The 13,248-nt window shown below is 36.2% G+C and overlaps 1 protein-coding gene across 4 annotated transcripts in view; it reads right to left on the bottom strand.

Annotated features, from left to right (window-relative positions):
• Nucleotides 1-13,248, bottom strand: part of gabrg2 (gamma-aminobutyric acid type A receptor subunit gamma2) — a 59,548-nt gene that overhangs the window by 22,568 nt on the left and 23,732 nt on the right. The window lies entirely within an intron of this gene.

Genomic DNA, 13,248 nt, shown 5'->3' with positions numbered 1-13,248 from the left:
ACAAAGAGAGCCTACCATACATATGTATTGATTCACATAATGATGAGAGTGTATGGCCCATTTAAACTGTGCTTAATCTGTCTTTCTTTAACTAATTTATATTCATTTAAAACACAACAAATCAATATTTACATAATCATTGGGATCACTGCCAGCTCTGTTGCCATCTTTTACTATAAAAATGAAAAATAAAAGGGTATCCTTGTAATTTCTTTTATATAATAAAGATTTATTTTTTTAAGGTTAATTATAACTTAGTCAATTCTAAACCAACTATTTTTTGAATTTTTACCCTAAAATCTGTTCATTTGTTTGAGGTTATTACATAAAGCTGCTTCAACATGATCAGGAAAAACACATTTTAGTCTCGGTTTATTTCTGCTTCAGTTGGCGCTGTTCAAAAAGGTTTTTCTACGTCATTTTTTCACAGTCTAAAGAAAGGTGATTCACATCTATTACGTGAGCTAGAAGTTCTAAAATTATACCTCCAAACCTCTTTCTGCCCACGTTACATATGCTGCTTTGGTCTATTCTGCATCTTATTTGTAATTACTTGGTCAGGTGACAGACTGATCTGCATTGATTTGTTCAGTTAAGGAGCCTTTAAATTAATGAAGACAACTTTAAATAGATCCAGATAATCCTGGAAAGGCTAATGAAAGATGATTAAGATTTTTATATATATATATATGTATATATATATATGTATATATATATATATATATATATATATATATATATATATATATATATATATATATATATATATATATATATATATATATATATATATATATATATATATATACAATAAAGATGTTATGTTTAGGTAACATAACTGTGAGTTTAAGGTATTCATCCACACATTTTAAGTGGAGGCTTATTTTATAGATTCAGGAGGTTAGGCTTATTGTTCTTTAGAAGCCACTTAGGTTTTACTTGTAGCATTTGATAAGAGTCTGAAATTACCTTTCATGCATTGAGCTCATCTAATTCTAACCATAACCTATTTTAGAAGCAGGACTGAACCAGCGTACAGCTTTAAGGCAGGTCAGCCATGTTGTATAATCCTACTCCTTTTAATTTCGAATAATCTTTGGTTCACTGTTGTGTTTTTACACTTGTATGGAAGTGGCCCTGGTCGACTTTGCCATAACCCCAAAACTGTGTCTTTGACACCATTATTAAACCAATTCTAGTTTTCTATATATTGATTTGATGTGCCCAATTTTTTTAAACAAAACTAAAAAAAACTACTTGTTTGTTATTTCCTTTTTCTGCTTTAGACCCAGATGTAAATTGGTAATTCACCACACAAACACAAACATAAGAATGCATCACTCTCAATCTCATCTAAGGCAATGTCTAGTTTTGTATTGGAATACCATTGTTGCAAAAAAACATTACCACCCACCGCCCTTTATAAAAAATCAATTCAATCGACATTTTCTAAACATAGTTTGTGGAAAGACGATCACTCCCCATCACTGGCCTGATAACTTGAGGTGTCAGGACACTATAATAGCAGAGGCAAAGAAAACAAAAAGCTCCTTATCAAAAGTGTCAGAAAGAAACAGATGATGCCTTTAGGATAATTAACAAAGATGAAACAGCTGCGGCAATTATAAATCAGAACCTGGTGTGAGCAAGTCATTGCTGACACGAAGAAAAGACGATGAATGCAGATACATCATAAAGACTAAATAATTGACTGAAAATAAAAATAAAGAAAAAAAAAATAACCAAAACCTAGGATCCGGATTATCGGTTACACTAATTCTACGTTCACACTGGGCTTGGAAATGCGTGTTCAAGCAACCACTTTCATTGAAAAGCTTGCACATTCAAAACTCTTGCGTTCACCCATCACTACAAAGTTTTTAAGTCCATTTTCAGGCTCTATGTACAGTTGACCTATCAGGGACATAGCTTTGATAGTGACGTATAGGCTGCGTCCTTTTCAATACACAGAGTGACAACTATTTGAAAAGTGATCCTGAAGGAGAAATGAATAATTGCGGTTAATGCCTGCCCAGAATCAAATCTCACCAAGTCTTCCATATATTCAGAATGGCGGTGGAAAAAATCCCTGGAGCCTAGATTCACAAGATTAAGCATTAAGAATTGTAGCCCAGTATGATTATCCATCTATTAATTCTCAGAACCAAATGAATCCTTTATGGGGTCTCAGGGTTGCAGGAGCCAGCTACTGTTGGGTGAAGATGTTATACACCTTGGACAGGAGGTCTGTCTATAACAGGCCCCAGTATGATTTAAAATCAAGTAATTTGTAGAACAAATTCACTATTGACAATTTTCAACAAATGTTCTTGTTTATGTCTTGACAATTTGAATATGGGTGTAGTACATTTCTGTGTACATGTGATCAGGTTTATAAAACCTTGGATACCAGTTATTTAGTATGCACGCTGACAGGGAAATAGATTACAGACGGTTTCATTGAAGAGTGAAGGAAGGTTAATCCTCTTAGTAAGCAGAGTCCAAGCTTCGATGACTTCAAATTTAATTTCACTACTGTCTATTTTACAATCCCCCCAGACCTTCGAGAAGATCTATTGTGGATATTAGCAAGGTGCAAACAATATATGTTCTTTTTTAAGATTCATTTTTGTAAGCGCTGATAAAATCATTCATGAAGGTTAAAACAAAAAGTTTAAATCTGTTGTCTGAAGATGTATCTCATCATAACGTGTCTTATCTAACTAGTCACTGAAAGTTCCACAAAAACTCTGCCCTTGCAACTAATTACTTTGAAATGCTGGGTTGCAGTCTCATAAGCTGCCTGATGAGAATAAACGGGACCTTGGCTTCATAAGAGATGATGGAGAAATGAAGACTTGGCCTTGGAACAATTGCTCTGCAGAGTGGCATCGGCTCTAACTGGTTTCACATTCCTAATCGGCTCTGTCCGTTCTAGCAAAAGGGCAGAGAAAGACGCCAAAACTTATAAGTACATGCAAACTAAACTTCACACAGAAAGACTTCTGTTTTATTATGGCGTCTTACTTTGACAATCAGTTGGTCTTGTGTGTTTTTTTAGCATGATTCCAAGTTAAGTGCTGTTGTGACACATTGTCCTACAGCAAACAAGGAGTTTTTGAACAATCCCATGATGCATTTTATCTGTATTGGTCAATGAGACTCATAATTTAGATGCAGTTACGCTGCAGAAAATATGATGCTAAAAGAAATAAAAAAACAACAACTACTTTTTATACTTGAGCTGCTCTTTATCAGACTAAGGTTTCAGAGTTGATCTAAAAACTGGAGAGCAGCCGAACTATTAGAGCTGATCAAATCTTTCCTGGATTCCATAAGTCTCTGGACAATTTCCTGTCTTGGCTGAAATACCTTTACAACACTGCATGGATATCAGAGGCACTAAATTTGGATTAGCAAACTTTCTTTGGGACCTGGCTCTCCGGTAAAGTCAATAAAAGGGCACTGGACAAGGGCTCAATGTTTGTACCTCCCTTTTAACACAAAAATACTGTGTTTCATCAGAACTACCATGAGCTATTTTGTTCATCTTGGTCCTGGGTGTAGAAGTCTACATCGAGCTTTATTGATTTTAGGAAGACATTTGAACGCATTCCTCAAAGTCCAGAGTTGCTGCTTTACAGTACGGGATAATTGGCCTGCTGTGCCTAGACAGCGCTTGTTGTCATTGTTAAGACTGCTTTCTATCAATCAGCTCATTTTATTTGTAGAGGCACTTTTCAAGAATACATGAAACAGTTCTTTACATGTGGGATTTGAACCAGAGCCTTTTCCCTGAGACATACCACTACTTTAGCAACAGTGAACAAAGAAAACAAAATGAAATGAGATTCCTTTATAATGTGTCTAGCTTTTCCTTCAGGTAGCTGGACATCAGGGATAAACTAAGTGGAGCCGCTGCTCCTACACTTTCGGGGGAGTAATGTAAGGTGGCTTGAACATCTGTTTCCTGGTAAAGTGTGGTTCAGACAGGAATAACTAGTCAGGACAAGTTGAAGAGGTAACATTTCCAAGTTGGCCTCTAGTGTCCCTCCTCCATATTGCCCTTGACAATATGATATAATGGTTATAAGTAAATTAGGCGGATGGATACACATTATGTTTGAGGGCTATGGTTTCAATAAACTGTTGGCATATTTCAGTGAGCAGCCCCAAACTTTTTTCTACCTCTCAGCCTTTATATGTTGTCCCCAATCCAGATTCCAACATATTTATTTCATGGTCCTTCCACCATGAAATAAATAGCATTACAGAATACTACGGGCTAACAATCTAACAAACCAGAAAATAATAACTTTCTCTCGATGTGTGTCCCACAGGCATTTTCTTTCCTTATTTTATGCAGGCAGTGGTCGATGGGGAGGAAAACAATTCCCTTACTTTCCCAATCCAATCTCCTCTCCTAAGCCTATTCCTGTTCCCTGTTGTCTCGTGTTAATTACTGGCTTATTAGACTGTCAACTGGAAAAGGCAGAAGAGCAAAAAAGAGAAAGTGAGGGGGTTGGGAGCAAAAAGTAGGACACACAAACACCCAAGCCAAGCAGAAAAAAATTAATTCGGGACGCTGTATGCACAACAGACACCTTTGCACATGAATTCTGTTAGTGCACAGGGCGGATTAGGGTTTCAGTGGACAAGAAAAGGGGAACGAGGAAAAGTGTCAAGTAGCATTTAGCGCTGCAAAGAGGCATTGTGATTGAGGCAGAGTATTTTCCTCCCACTCCTGCCCATCACAACCATCACCCAAGAGCACAGGAGAACCCGGAGAGACAGTAATCACAGGGTAAAAGGGAGGAGGAAATTAGATTGAGAGACTCATAATGGTAGCAGGGTTATACCAATGTTAATTGTTTGTTGTTTAAGGAGTGCTAAACCTGTAACACTGCGAAATCCACGAGATCTAAATGTGCAGCATCTGATCATCTGGGTTAATCATTTTAATTTCCATACAATGATAAAAAAGTTGCTATAATCTTTTGGAAAAAGTTGGTGGTTTTATGCAGTTAAAGAGGCCCATTAAATGACATCAGGTAGCGAAAATGCCAAAACTCACCATTTATTTTACAGTTTTTTCTCAGTCGCTTTAGTACAATTCTCAGATCAGAATTGAAGTTTGCAAATACGTGTGTGCATTTCTCAAAACACTTTGTACAAACAGCAAATCACTATGGATTTCTTGCAAAAGCCTGTAACTTGCTCAAAATCTTTAGTTCATCTCTCAAAACTAAGTCTTTATGTCATTGAACATGTCAGTGCCATCAGAATGTCAAGTCCTTGTGTCATTGTCTACGAACAAGACAGTCAAATGACTTAGTCATGTTGTCAATATAACTGTGTACTTTAGAGGGAGGTTCTGATGTAAACTATGGCTAAAGTTTTGATGACAATTATTGTAAAATGGAAGTCACACCTTTTTTGTTTGATTGCAAGAGACTGGACAAGATTCACATTTACACTTTTATTGTTCATATTGTAATTTGTTGACAGACCATGTCATACCAACATAGAAAAAACCCACTGCAAACAGTAACACAAAGGGAAAAAAATATAGGACAATATTCTGTACAACAGTACAGGCAGTGCAGTAGGAATTGGTGTGGTCTTCCTACACCTCTAGTCGTTCCTGTATGTTAGGCCACAAATTCTCATACACATCACAGCGAATATCCTCTCTTGCAATGCAGCGAAATATGTTTGTCACATTATGACAACTTGGTCAACCATTTTGCCGTTAATGACTTATATGATGAACTAATGAATAGGAGTTTTGAGGAGTAAGACTATTGCACAGTGAACTACATAATACATTTTGATCAAAATGACATAAACAATTGATAATGTAGCAAAGAGCAGAGAATTGTACATAAGCATTTGCATGGATGTACCAAAGCAATTGGAACTTGTTCAAAGAAGTGAGAAACTGCTAATATGATGTGCACAAGTGACATCATGATGTGAAGATTGAACAAACAATTTTTGGAATTTCATTCTGATCTGAGAATTGTACTAAAGCGACTGAGAAAAACTGTAAGTAAACAGGATCAAGTCAAATGCTGAACAAAAAGAAATGACAATATATATTTATTCTATACAGTACATCTAATGTAGTTATAGAATCTTAGAAGTGTAGGAAAAAACAAATAAGGTTTAAGAAAAGAGATAAGATAAGATATGCCTTTTTTGTCACTCTCCACTTGGACAATGAAATTGAAGCCATCACTATTTAGATAGATAGATAGATAGATAGATAGATAGATAGATAGATAGATAGATAGATAGATAGATAGATAGATAGATGATAGATAGATAGATAGATAGATAGATAGATAGATAGATAGATAGATAGATAGATAGATAGATAGATAGATAGATAGATAGATAGATAGATAGATAGATAGATAGATAGATAGATAGATAGATAGATGACATTATTAATCCCACAATGGGGAAATTTCATTTATCTGTGGCAGCAACACGACATTCAGAAATAATCTATATAATATAACATCAATAAAGGACATCACATTGACAAATGACATTTATATTAAATAATTAAAAATATTACTAAAAGTATTATAAAAAACAGTGCAAAGACAAAATCTAACAAAGTATGATATAAAAAATGTTAATATGTACAATAGGTAAAAAGTGTACAACAAAAGTGTGCAAATATGCAAAATAGGAAATGTGCAAATATAAAAATGTCTATGATTGTGTGCAGAGTGATATGTACAGATATAAACATGTCAGATGTGCAAAAACAGCATGGAGGTAGGGAAGTGTTGACAGGTTTACACTGGATAAATACTTAAATAAGCAGATATTTAAAGATATGCATATATACATATACACATATATTAAAGAATATTCATTGGTTTGATTTGGGTTTCTTGATTACAACTATAAACACATTAGGAGATTTAACTCCTTAATGTGCAACTGTATTTAACAAAATAATTACACTTTTGTTTATTTTTTATCACTGTAAATGAAATGGATAAGGATGCCTTTCCAAATGATATATTAATGATAGAAAATGTAATATGCAGCATGAAGAAGGACTTGAAGAACCAATTGCATCATCATTGATATACATGATGCCATTCTTTTGGCATCTGGCTTAATTTATGTTGTTGAATAATTCTGAAGATTAACACAATTTGTCCACTGGAAAGATAAAGTATTCTACATGAAATGCTGGAGCTCAAAGAAGTTATTTGATCAGGGATTCGCCGTCTCAGTCATAATAAAAATCCATTGGCATTTTGGTTTTATTGCTTTTTGTCTTCCTCCGTCTTTTCTTGATTAAACCAGGCAAGCGAGAACAAAACACAACCGTCTCTGCTGCATCATCTATTTCAAGAAATTTGATAAGACTTTTAAATTATTTTGTGTTGTGTTTCTTGATTACAACCATGAACACAACAAGATTCCACTTTATTTTTTTGGAAATGCAAAAAGTTTAGAAAATGTTTTGCTTTTAAGACTAACACAAATTTACTTGAGGACAAATATTGTCTTATTTGTAAGTCACATTTGAGTCAAAGCGTATTCTTTTTTTTTTTGTCTGGCCAAGAAATTCTTGTTTAGATCCCCATTTACTACAATATGTGCCTAAAGATAAACATAATAATGAACTTTTTAGTAGAATCCTTGAACATCTCACAATTATCATACTCATATGCATGTCATTTACACAAATATGCAACATAGTTACATAAGCTAGCTTTCTTTTTTGCTGCATCTTTTTTCCGCGCATAAATGCTTCCGTCCAGATGAAGTGCCTCCTATCTAAGAATCACGAGGAGACACGGAAGCTGCATAATCGGGAGAATGCCACTCATGTGACCCTGGGCCTTCTCCTCTTAAACTGAACCAAACAGGCAGCTGCTCGGGGACAACAAAGCTGCATGTCGTGCCTTTTGCAATTTCCTCCCAAGAATAGCTTATACCAGATTTAAAGAGGCTAATGTCCAGTGCAGTAAGAATGCTTGAATGTGCTTAAAGGCAGAGATGTAGACCTTCGTTCAACACCCACAAAAATGCCCCTATAGGTACATCTGCTCTCAGTAATAATGCTTTTCTACCTATTCAAGCTTTATTTGCTCTTAAACAAACTGATAACTGCATCCAAAACAGGGAAGCCTTAGTCAAAATACCATAGATTTTCTTTTGGGCCTACAGAGGAAAGCAACTTGCTCAATTAGGAGACATTTCGATACTTATTCATCACACTAATGTGGAAGATGCAGCATTATAGCATTTTAAAGGTAATTATAAGCCTATTATTGCCTTTTTTCATCAATTGCCAGATGAGAAAAGATTGGGGGGTTTTAAGCCATTTTTAAACAACTGTATAACTTGAATATAATGAACCTGGGCAAACTAGAATGCAAATGCTAGAGCAAACATTATAAATAGTAAATTTATGTCCAAATTCACACACTACTCCATAATCCATTTATAGTACAGGACTGTAGTGCTCTGGATTGTAATTCAGACAACATGCTCACTACTTTAAAAAAAAAAAAGCAGAATTGACATCACCCATTTACTGAAATAAAAACAGAATAAGTGTAAATTACTTTCGAAGACTATTTATTAGTCTACTGTGTTCTGATGATGAAAACTTGAAAGATTTAAAAAGATTTTTTTTTTCTTTCTTCAAATGGCATATTGTTCAAACCCGATTCATTGTGGTCCTTATTTGCCAATCAAGTGATCATCGATGTACACTGGTTTTCACAGACGTCTGGGAAATTTTTCTCAAAAGACAAACTCCCTACATAGTGCATGGTGTAGTGTAGTGAAGGAATTTGGACATAGCCAAAAACTTTTGTAAACATAAAGTTTTAATTAGTTAAAACTAGTTTTTGTTGTAACATAAAAGTGTCTTAATGCTGTAGGACATTGGTTCGTGCTAGTCATAGTGTTGGAGCGTTGTACTTTTTATTCCTCTTACTTTGGCATTCACTTTGATCATTCTCTATCTTTGTGATCTTCATCATCATCCCTAAACTTCAGTATGGCAGACAGGTGAGAGGGAAACACGCAGCTTAACCCAGTGGCATCAAGGCTCTCTTTGATGTTGAATCTCATGTTCCCACACTGTTCACTTTAGTCCTTTTGAGGATCCTGCTTTGTCAGAGCTCTTCTTTTTCTTTGTATTGATGTATTGGGGTGTACCTGCAAATGTGTGCACGCTTGCAAAGACGTGTGTTCAAAAATGTAAAATTTCAAAGTGTACAGTCCTACAGTAAAATGTCACGATGAGACATTCAGTCTTTGGACATTAAGGAAGAAAAGAAACAAAGTATTTTCAAAAGAAAACTTAGCTCCACATAAAAAATTCATGTAGCATTTTTTCGCCTCTGCTTCTTTTATCAAACAACTCTTTATTATTGACAATTCCATTTTGTTTTTTTACTTATTTTATTTTAGTTAAGGAAATTCTGTATTAAGCTTAAAATGAATAAGAGAAGTAAACTAAAAACTGCTAATGACTTCAACAAAGAAAAAACTTTCCCCCTGTGATAACTCCCAGTCACGCTGTGTATCAGAATATTGTATTACAACCTACAAAAGTGACACAAAGCCGTTTAAAAGAACAATTGCTCTGTCTGACTTAGAGTTTGGATTGGGGAAATGACTATGCCGATTCGTGATGCAAGCAGACACACACAACTTCATTGTGCCTCAGCCCAATCATGAAGGTGCTACCTTGTTTTTTTTTCTAGCCGTCTTTGTGACAGTAAAGTGCAATAGACACACAACAGAGCGACTGTTTTATTATGAACAGAGATGTTTGCCCTAAAAGTCTAGGAAGGAAGTCGTTTAAAAAAGTTGTTCAGAAAGGAAAAAAGAAAAAAGGCTGATACCGTATTTTCCAGAACTATAAGGCGCTTTTAAAAGTCTTTGTTCCCATTTCAAAAAGACAACAGTGCGCCTTGTATTTCTGAATTTCTAATATATGGATTAATTCTGGTTGTGCAAAAAAGGTTGGGTATTAGTTTGAATAAGCTAATGTGGCTAACATGAGGTGGTGATGGACAGCAGTTTTTTTTCACATCTTACTAACAAGGTTGGAAGTTGGTGTAGTCACATTTGTTTTAGCAGTAATAATAAACTTTATAATAATAAACTTTATTTGTATAGAACCTATCAAGATAAAAATCACAAAGTGCTTCACAATAAAACACGATAAAACACAATAAAACATAGTAGAACACAGAAAAGAAAAAATAATTAAGAAATGCTTTTTTAAAAAGAGCTTATTAGTTGTTTTTTTTAAAAAGAAAACACTGAGTCTGCAGATCTGATGCTGAGAGGAAGGGAGTTCCAGAGGGATGGAGCCACTGCTGCAAAGGCTCTGTCCCCTCTAGTTTTTAAACGAGTTCTCTTAACGAGCAGCAGACCCTGGTCACATGATCTCAGGGACCTGCTGGGAGTGTACGGCTGCAAAAGGTCTTTTATGTAGACTGGTGCTTGTGTATTAAGAGCTGTGTATGTTAAAACCAGGATTTTAAAATGCACTCGGTAGCGGTTGGGGAGCCAGTGCAGCTGGATTAACAACGGGGTGACGTGTGAAAACTTAGCTGATTTAGTTAAAAGCCTTGCAGCAGCGTTCTGGACAACCTGGAGCCGTTCTAAAGATTTTTTGCTTGAACATGTGAAGATGGAGTTGCAGTCGTCACGACGACATTATATAAAAGCGTGGATGAGCATCTCCAACTCAGAACACGACACAATTGGACTCAGTTTTGCAATATTTTTAAAATGATAAAAACAAGAGCGAACAAGTGACCCGACATGAGAGTCAAGGGATAAAACCGGGTCTAGAGTCAAGTCAAGTCAACAAAGGTATCATTCTGTTTTTGTTTTTTTTTAAATTGTTACAAACAAGGTTGGGAGTTACAGGGATTGTCTATTACGCTAATGTGTAGCAGTGTCAGACTGTTTACCAAAAGGTGGGGAGCTATGGTAGTCACAGTAATAATGTTTGTTGTATTAGTCTGTTTTTTAATGTGTCACAAACAAGATTAGGAGATACAGGTATTCTAAATACGCTAATGCGGCTAATGCTTCTAACATGGGTATTGTGTTGCGGATTACAAACAAGGTCTAGAGTGACTGTGAATGCAGTTTATAAAGTCTGTCGACTACCTGACTTATCTCTGACTCTTTTGTCACAAGGTTAACCCTTGTGCCATCTTAGATGACCCCACCCTTACTTTGACGTGTTCTTCCTACCATGACAAAGGTGGATAAAGGTGGAAAGATTTCATGTAATCCATGGACACCAGTGAAGATCACAAATCATTGAAGAAAAAAGGTTCAGAGCACTGTCTAGAGGGTCTAGATGACCCAACTCCCAATGTTAAAGTGCCTAGGATAGCACAAGGGTTAACGTGGCCTGGACCTATGGCCACACCAGGCATTTGACACGCGTTCAAAAACGCGCTAATAGTGTGTTTTTGAAAGTGAGTACACCCCATGGTGTTCACATTGAACGAGCAGGGAGGAGCGAGAGGCTTTGTGCGTAATGCTGAAGTGGTGCAAATCTTGTGAATCTTGCTCCAGGCTTTTTCTTTCACAGCTCTATTCCGATTTATGAAAGACTTGGTGTCGTACATTTCCAGCTGGGAACAAACAGCAATTATGAATTCCTCCTCTATGATAAAACGGTTGGCACATCTATGATGTCCATACAGTAAGTCACTACCAAATCCTCTTCCCTGATTGGTCAAAACTGGACCTGGTTTACCTTTAATTGGTAGAGCATGAAAAACAGTATTAACGTTTTGAACGTGGAAGCCCAAAACGCGTATTAGCACAGACTTACATAGACTTTTCATTGAAAGTGCTTGCTTGAATATGACTTAAACTCCAACATAGACCATTCATTGAGGTTGCTCTTTACAATCTGGTGCACCCTGATGTCTGAAAAAATATGGTACTCCCCATCAACAGAGGAGTGGTACCATCTTATCACACCTTAAGCTATACCAAGATAATAGAAACTCAAAAAAACAAATCACAAGAGTGCTAAATAGGAAAAGATTATAATTTATAAAATGCAGCCTGTCAAGGGCTACTGGTGTGAAAAGTATGGAGCTGACAATGACACAGCATAAAAATGCCCCTGCATGTCCAAGAGCGCTGGCTGCTGCTTGATGAGTATCAGACATATTGATGAGTATCAGACATGGCGTGATATTCATAATGCCCTGACTGACAGCTATCTGAGACAGATGTTGTGTCGAAAAATCCTGAAGGAGGTCAGTTCCCAAACTGACTGCAGAATGAGGCACGGGGTCTCAGAGCTGCAGTCAAGGTTCTCTGCTGTGAAAGAGCAGCAGATGGCGGCTGGTGGAACTAACAAGCCAGATCAAAGGAGAGAGTCTGAGGACCCAGCAGTCTCCACCAGTCATACACAGCTTTATTTTTTATGTTGTTGATTAATTTTTTTGAAAAAAAAAGAGACAAAAAAGTAAAGGTAAGCTGTGTTCACTTGTGAAATTTGCTCGCATTTTGCTTTAGATTGAAAAACAAACAGTTCTGTCTTTTCGTCAATTCAATCTTTTTAAAACAGAATGAAGGGTGAATGAAAACATAGATTATATTTGCACATTTTTTTTAAAGAAATTAGGCCAAAATGAATAACTTTTTAGTGAATCTGCCCATGAAGAACATTCAATCAATTCATTCAATCAAATTAAATAGTGTTTACGACCAGATAGCAGAGGAGTGACAAACCATCTAATGATGTAAAGAGAGGGGAGCTTTTTATGTTAAGAGTGGTATTTATTTGAATTAAAAGAGCGTCTCCGAAGCAATCGTAACCTCTTGTTCAGCAGATGAAGGGCCGTTGCAGTGTTTTTACACTCAGCCTGATCTTGAGAAACAGGTAAGGAAACTGCTCCTCCCTCTCACAAACACGCTCATTCTCGTCTCGTCTCCAAATGGAATCCAGCCAACTGGCCATAAATACACACTCCAATGACGCACATTTTCCCTCTCAGCGTATACATTAAATAAGCCTCGTTCCCAACAAACTCCATTTTTGTAATAAGGACAGTGGACTCTTGAATGGAAAGTAGGCGAGAAAGATAAGGCAGTGGGAGCTAAAATTGGATAAGAAACTAAAGTGTTTATGTCCATGTTTCTCAATCTTCTGTAACCCATAGCAACATGTACAAGCCAGATTAGTCTGCCGTTCAGCAGTGA

This window comes from Oryzias latipes, chromosome 14 (assembly GCF_053564925.1).
Source record: "Oryzias latipes strain Hd-rR chromosome 14, Olatipes_Hd-rR_3.1".
NCBI lineage: Eukaryota > Metazoa > Chordata > Actinopteri > Beloniformes > Adrianichthyidae > Oryzias > Oryzias latipes.
The sequence above is the reverse complement of the archived record's forward strand: the minus strand, read 5'-3'. Positions and strand labels throughout refer to the sequence as shown.